At 47.7% G+C, this 7,238-nt stretch overlaps 1 non-coding gene across 1 annotated transcript; it reads right to left on the reverse strand.

Annotated features, from left to right (window-relative positions):
* Positions 1-6,302: 6,302 nt before the first annotated feature.
* TRNAP-CGG (transfer RNA proline (anticodon CGG)) lies at positions 6,303-6,369 on the reverse strand. Its single transcript has one exon. It is a non-coding gene; the product is annotated as a tRNA-Pro (tRNA).
* Between the last annotated feature and the right edge of the window lie 869 nt (positions 6,370-7,238).

Below are 7,238 nucleotides of genomic sequence, written 5' to 3' on the forward strand. Positions count from 1 at the left end.
AGCAGGGGTGGTATAGCTGCATAGGGCCAGTTGATACAATAGGATGCCCACAGACTCATCCCAAAGCCTGGTGGAATAGCTCCATCTTGCAGGCCCTGTGAAAAGGTAACAATTCAGTAAGGGCCTGGATCTCTAGGGGAAGCTGATTCCACCAGGCTGGGGCCAAGGCCGAAAAGGCCCTGGCGCAGGTTGAGGCTAGTCAGACGTCCTTTGGGCCGCGGACGGGCAGTAATTTAGAGATGTTATTTATTTATGTACATTATTCACACATGAAACTTGAACACAGGAAACTGAATCAGGATCTTTGATCCATCAAGGTCATCATGGTCCAATCAGACTGGCAGCGGCTCTCCAGGGTCTCAGGCTGAGGTCTTTCCCATCACCCCCTGCCTGGTTCTTTTAACTGGAGATGTCAGGGATTGAACCTGGGACCTTCTGCATGCCAAGCCGATGCTCTACCATTGAGCCACAGCCCCTGTCTATGTCTCTCCAGGGTCTCAGGCATAGGTCTTTCCCATCATCTACTGCCTGGTCTTTTTAAATGGAGATGCTGGGAATTGAACCTGGGACCTTTTGCGTGCCATGCCAATGTTCTTCCACCGAGCCACAGCCACAATCTCCCTTTCTCATGGGGACACAAGGAAAAGTATACATCATGAGTCAATACGATCAACAACATGGGACATTCAATAAACCAAAGGTACATGTGTGTTTCCTTCTCCTACTGGTACCAAAAATAATTCCCTTACCTTTCCCTGTGCTGGTTTTATGGAGACTGTTATTCCCAGATTTTTTAAAAAGCCTGCTTCTAGCTTGGTCGTGTGAAAGGTCTCCTTCTAGCATGGTCGTGTTGCAAAGTGCACACACATGTATTTTATCTTCCTGTGCAAAGAAAGTATTAAGAGTTTTAATAAAGATGTGTGCGTAGTATTTGCTCATGTCTTGTGGCGCTCAAAGATCTCACATTCATTCTATGTGGCTCTTACATTAAGCAAATTTGGCCACCCCTGCTCTATGGCTTCTATAGCTCTGGAGGCTCTGACCTTCATTCTCCATGCACTTGCCATTTTGAGACAAGTGTTTTGAAGACAGAACTTGTCCTCATGAAGAAAGACCCATACAGGACCCATGGACTGGTTTTCATGAAGAACGACCATATGGATAAACATATGGAGCAGAGGTCCATCAGTGACTATTAGCCACAGTGTATTGTTGGAACAGTGAATTTGGGGCAAGTGATGTTCTGTGTTCTTGGTGCTTGGGAGGGGCAACAGTGTGAGGACTTCTAGTGTCCTGGCCCCACTGATGGACCTCCTGATGGCACTTGTTTTTTTTTTTTTGGCCACTGTGTGACCCAGAGTGTTGGACTGGATGGGCCATTGGCCTGCTCCAACATGGCTTCTCTTATGTTCTTATGGTCTCTTATGACTCTTGGAAGACCTGTGGACTTGTCCTCTTGAAGATGGACTCTCAGATCTGGCTCTCTTCTGCAGCACAGTTGATACTAATGTTTCATGTTGTTACTGTTTTATGTTCAGGATCTTTACAATAATAGTAATAAGTCTGTGTACACGATCCATGATTAACTCAAAAGCACACAACATTAATTGTTGCAATAAATTGTTAATCCGTGGGGTATTTTTCTCCTCCCCTTCCCCTTCTTAGCTAACCTGTTAGGGTCTAATAATTGTTGCCATGAATTGGGTCGGGCAAAGGTCCCCGAGGAAGCCGAATTCTCGTGTTCCATTAGCGAGAATGCATATAGATCATTTTCAGTACTAATCTAAGGCTAAAATCAATTATGTCTCTTGTATTTAAGAATTAAATTGACTCGCCATGGGAGAAGGATAAAGGGGAAAAATACATTCCTCCTATTATGTCTAATTACAATTGTAAAACATTTTCCTTCGAAATGTAATTGCTGCCTGTTGAGACCGTATCTGCCGAGCTCAAATTGTTTCGTCGACTCGTTTGATTGTCTTTCAAGTTCCTCCTTGGGACAGATTCAAATCATGGAGAAAGTGATTTCTGGCGTTGTGTGATTTGCAAGGGTATTCGCACGATCCGGCGTGCTAAGGAAGTGGGAGTCGATCTCACTTTGGGGGGTCTGTTCTCACAACTCAGGGTTGTTCCTGAGGCCACGGCAGCTGTTCCTTCCATCTGCTCTGTCCGGATGATCTGTGAAAGAATGCGTACCTTTTTCAGTACGATTTTAATTTCATAGAATTCTCTGTGCATTTCTATGCACACTGTTTCATTTCTTTTGTTCCTCATGAACAGAGGTGGTTTTTCCATTGTACAGCCCAGCAGGAACTCATTTACGTATCAGGTCACAAGCCCCTAGGGCCAAGCCACCCGTAACTACATTTCTGTGCGTTCCGGCTCAAAAAAAAAAAGAGCCCTGGCTTTAGAAATGTTCCCCTGTGACCTAGCTGGCCCAGGCTAGCCTGATCTCATCAGATCTCAGAAGCGGAACAGCGTCAGCCCTGAATAGTGTTTGGATAGGAGACCACCCCTGTGTAAAAAGTTTATATCTCTGCTACCTAATCTTCTTGGGCCCGGCCTGACATCGCTGGGCCCAACCCGACATGGCCTGGCCCAAGAAGGTCTCATTTATGTCAGATCTGGCCCTCATAACAAATGAGTTTGACACCCCTGCTCCAGAGGAAACGCTCTCTGTAACCTGGAGACCACTTATAGTTCCAGGAGATTAGCCTGGAGAGGAGGAGGCTGAGAGGTGATAGGATCACCATCTTCAAGGGCTGTCCTATAGAGGATAGTGTGGAATTGTTTTCTGTGGCCCTGGAAGATAGGACCATAACCAATGGGTTGAAATTAAATCAGAAGAGTTTCCGGCTCAACATTAGGAAGAACTTCCTGACCGCTAGAGCAGTTCCTCAGTGGAACAGGCTTCCTCGGGATCTCCTTCCTTGGAGGTTTTTAAACAGAGGCTAGATGGCCATCTGACAGCAATGAGGGCCTTGTGAATTTAGGGGAAGGTATTTGTGAGTTTCCTGCATTGTGCAGGGGGTTGGACTAGATGCCCCTGGAGGCCCCTTCCAACTCTATGATTCTATGAGACTAGCATTGCTATTTTGAGTGTGCCCTTGTGCTGGGTGTGTGTCTCTGTGTGTGTGTGTGTGCAGAAGGTGGCCTGCCTGCTGCCGCCACCAACTAGCCAGCGAGTGAGCCGGCGGACAAACAGTGATTATGAAGGAGGAAATTAGGCATTTGTCTTGGGTACTGAGAGCAATTTGGGGCCCCCTCTTAGGCTTCCCAATCCCCAGGTCCCAGCGGGTGATCCCCCGGTTTTACAGGCTTCCCCCTGCCCCCAGCCAGCTGGCCAGCGGGGGGAGGCTCCGCCCCCACAGCCACCATGTACCTCTAGAGCTCGGGCAGGTTTAGAAGCCTGCAAACAGGTCCGTTTCTAAAAGGTGCGCCTTTAAAGTTGAGCAGGAAGCAGGAAGCACTTCATGGGGAAGGGTCAGCAGCAGCTTCCCTCCATTTGTTTTGTTTTCGTTTTCAGAGAAAGAGTGTGTGTAAAAGAGAGCAGGGTAGCCCCTGTTCTTTTCAGATGTCGTTGTGGAGGAACCAAACCCAGTAAGTGTGTGTGTGTGTGTGTGAGGGAGGGTAACCAATCCCCAGGTGGGGCAGGGGATTCCCCGGTTTGGAGGCCTTCCCCCCACTTTAGGAAGCAGCAGGGAGGGAGGGAAATATCTACCGGGCACTTTGTTATTCCCCATGGAGAACGATTCCCATAGGGAATAATGAGGAATTGATCTGTGGGTATCTGGGGCTCTGCAGGGGGTGGGGTGTTCTTTGAGGTAGAGGCACCGAATTTGCAGCATAGCATCTACTGCCTTTCCTCAAAACACCCTCCAAGTTTCAAAAGGATTGGACCGGGGGGGGGCAATTCTATGAGCCCCCAAAGAAAGTGCCCCTATCCTTCATTATTTCTAATGGAGGAAAGGCATTGAAAAGGTGTGCAGTCCCTTTCAATGTGATGGCCAGAACTCTCTTTGGAGTTCAATTGTTCCAACCTTGCTCATGGCTCCACCCCCAGTGTCTCCTGGCTCCACCCCCAAAGTCCCCAGATATTTCTTGAATTGGACTTGGCAACCCTACCCCCTCTCCTGGCACCCTAGGCAAATGCCTAGTGGGCAGACTAGTCATGGTTGGGAGTGATTCTCACATAGACCTTGGGCCTGCTATTTTAAAAGGAGCACCAAGAGGAAGGCAGTCAGCTGACAAATGGCTATTCCTCCCAGGGGCGCATAGCGCTGTAAACTGTCCCCCTGGTGACCAGATTCTGGGCACAGGGAGACACAGAGGCAAGGTCTTAGGATGTGGAAGGGAAGCTGGGAGTCCTGGCCCTCCCAGTGGGCATTTTCTACCAAGGTTAAGTGGTGGTGGAGGATTACAGGGGAGGGAGAAAAGCCTCTCCAAGGTTGCACAAACCTTGGAGGGCAGGGTGGAACAGAGCCTACAGCCCAGAGCTATTCTATGTGTAGAACTGAAACTATAAGAAAGAAAGAAAGAAAGAAAGAAAGAAAGAAAGAAAGAAAGAAAGAAAGAAAGAAAGAAAGAAAGAAAGAAAGAAAGAAGGAAGGAAGGAAGGAAGGAAGGAAGGAAGGAAGGAAGGAAGGAAGGAAGGAAGGAAGGAAGGAAGATGGAATGAAAGAAAGAAAGAAGGTAGGAAGGAGAAGAAGGTAGGAAGGAGAAGAAAACTGCAGATTTATACCCTGCCCTTCTCTCTGAATTACAGACTCAGAGCGGCTTACAATCTCCTATATCTTCCCCCCCACAACGGACACCCTGTGAGGTGGGTGGGGCTGAGAGGGCTCTCACAGCAGCTGCCCTTTCAAGGACAGCTCTGCCAGAGCTATGGCTAACCCAAGGCCATTCCAGCAGCTGCAAGCGAAGGAGTGGGGAATCAAACCCGGTTTTCCCAGGGAGGGATGGAGAGAGGGAGGAAGGGAGGAAGGGAGGAAGGAAGGAAGGAAGGAAGGAAGGAAGGAAGGAAGGAAGGAAGGAAGGAAGGAAGGAAGGAAGGAAGGAAGGAAGGAAGGAAGGAAGGAAGGAAGGAAGGAAGGAAGGAAGGCAGTGTCTATTCTATTTGACATGTAAGATTTCCTCTTCCCAGCCCCATCAGAGTCGGATTGCCAGCTCTAGTTTGAGAAATATCTGGATATTTGGGGAGTGGAGTCTGGGGAGGGCAGGGTTTTCAGAGGGGCCTCAATATGGTAAAATGCCATAAAGTCCATCCTCCAAAGCAGCCATTTCCTCCAAGGGAACTGATTTCTATAGGAATATAGTCGTTCAATAACTTATTCAAACTTTCAAAAATTGCACCAAAAGCATTCATATATATTCAAAAGTCTCAGCAGCTCGTGGCAAGAGCCAGGCAAAACAAGCACAATGGCAATGAAAGACGCAGTGCACGCGTCACAGTAAAGAATCACAAACCTGTTTTTTGTTGTAAATGAAAACTTCCAGCTGCCAACTCTATTGTAGTACTTGTAGTACCATACTACTAGTAGTAGCAGTGACAGCAATGTACATTAACTTGTAGTACTGCTTCGGTGGGGAGGGCGGGATATAAATCAAATCAAATAAATAAATTAAAATTAAATAGTAGTAATACTTGTAGTACAATACTAGTGCTACTTGTAGTACAATACTACCAGTAGTAGGAGTGATACTGTTTGTAGTTGAATACTACTAGTAGTAGCAGTGACAGCAATGTACTTGCAGTACAGCACCACTAGTAGAACAATACTTGTAGTACAACACTACTACTAATAGTAGCAGTGACACTGCTTGTAGTTGAATATTGCTACTAGTAGCAGTGACAGCAATGTACATTTTGTTGTACAATACTACTAGTAAAATACTAGTACTACTTGTAGTATAATACTACCAGTAGTAGCACTGACTACTTGTAGTACAATGCTACTGGTAGTAGCAGTAACAGCAATGTAGTACAATACTGCTAGTAGTACAATACTAGCAGTGCAATACTACTACTAGTAGCAGTGGCACTACTTGTAGCACAATACTACTAGTAGTACAATACTTGTCGTACAATACTAGCAGTACAGTACTACTACTAATAGTAACAGTGACACTACTTGTAGTACAATACTACTAGTAGTAGCAGTGACAGCAATGAACATATGAAGCTGCCTTATACTGAATCAGACCTTTGGTCCATCAAAGTCAGTATTGTCTACTCAGACTGGCAGCGGCTCTCCAGGGTCTCAAGCTGAGGTTTTTCACACCTATTTGCCTGGACCCTTTTTTGGAGATGCCAGGGATTGAACCTGGGACCTTCTGCTTCCGAAGCAGATGCTCTACCACTGAGCCACCGTCCCTCCCCTTGAACAGCTGAGGTTTTTCATGCCTATTTGCCTGGACCCTTTTTTAGTTGGAGATGCCGGGGATTGAACCTGGGACCTTCTGCTTCCCAAGCAGATGCTCTACCACTGAGCCACCGTCCCTCCCCTTGAACAGCTGAGGTTTTTCATGCCTATTTGCCTGGACCCTTTTTTAGTTGGAGATGCCGGGGATTGAACCTGGGACCTTCTCCTTCCCAAGGAGATGCTCTACCACTGAGCCACCGTCCCTCCCCTGTTGTTAATGCACATTAACAACACTAATAGGACTAATAGTTTACATGCCCCTGCCACATTTCCTCTTGGCAGAAACACTTGGGGACTGATCTCCAAGACAAGGCTGACTCTTCCGCTAGGCAAACCAGGTGATCGCCTAGGGCGCTGATCTCCTGGGCATCCTGAATTGGGCAGCCCCTCATGTGACTCAGTGATTTGATCACTGCCGGAGGGGGGGGGGGCGTGTGTGTGCCAGAAGTTGGCCTTGCCTAGGGTGCCTGACAGTCTAGGGCCAGCCCGGTTCCAACAATGGAACGACACAGCTTTCCTGAGAACACGGCTGAAGCACTCCCAGCAAGCTGTCTGCAACAACCAAAAAGTGAATAAGGAGTTGGACAGGGGTTCCCACATTGGGCTGACGGGGAGGGGGGGCTCTCCCCCAGCATTGCCGGTGCGATGACATCACTTCTGGGTGATGTCATCGCGGCGACAATGTTGCACGGCGGCCACTCTAGGCATTTCCGGGAAAACGCTATGGTTTTTCCAGATGCTCTAGCAGCCATTTGGGAGGGAGAACTCCCAACTCTACGGCAAAGAAAGTCCCCCGACGGAAGCTACGAGGGACTT

Source organism: Heteronotia binoei, chromosome 4 (genome assembly GCF_032191835.1).
Source record: "Heteronotia binoei isolate CCM8104 ecotype False Entrance Well chromosome 4, APGP_CSIRO_Hbin_v1, whole genome shotgun sequence".
Taxonomy (NCBI): domain Eukaryota; kingdom Metazoa; phylum Chordata; class Lepidosauria; order Squamata; family Gekkonidae; genus Heteronotia; species Heteronotia binoei.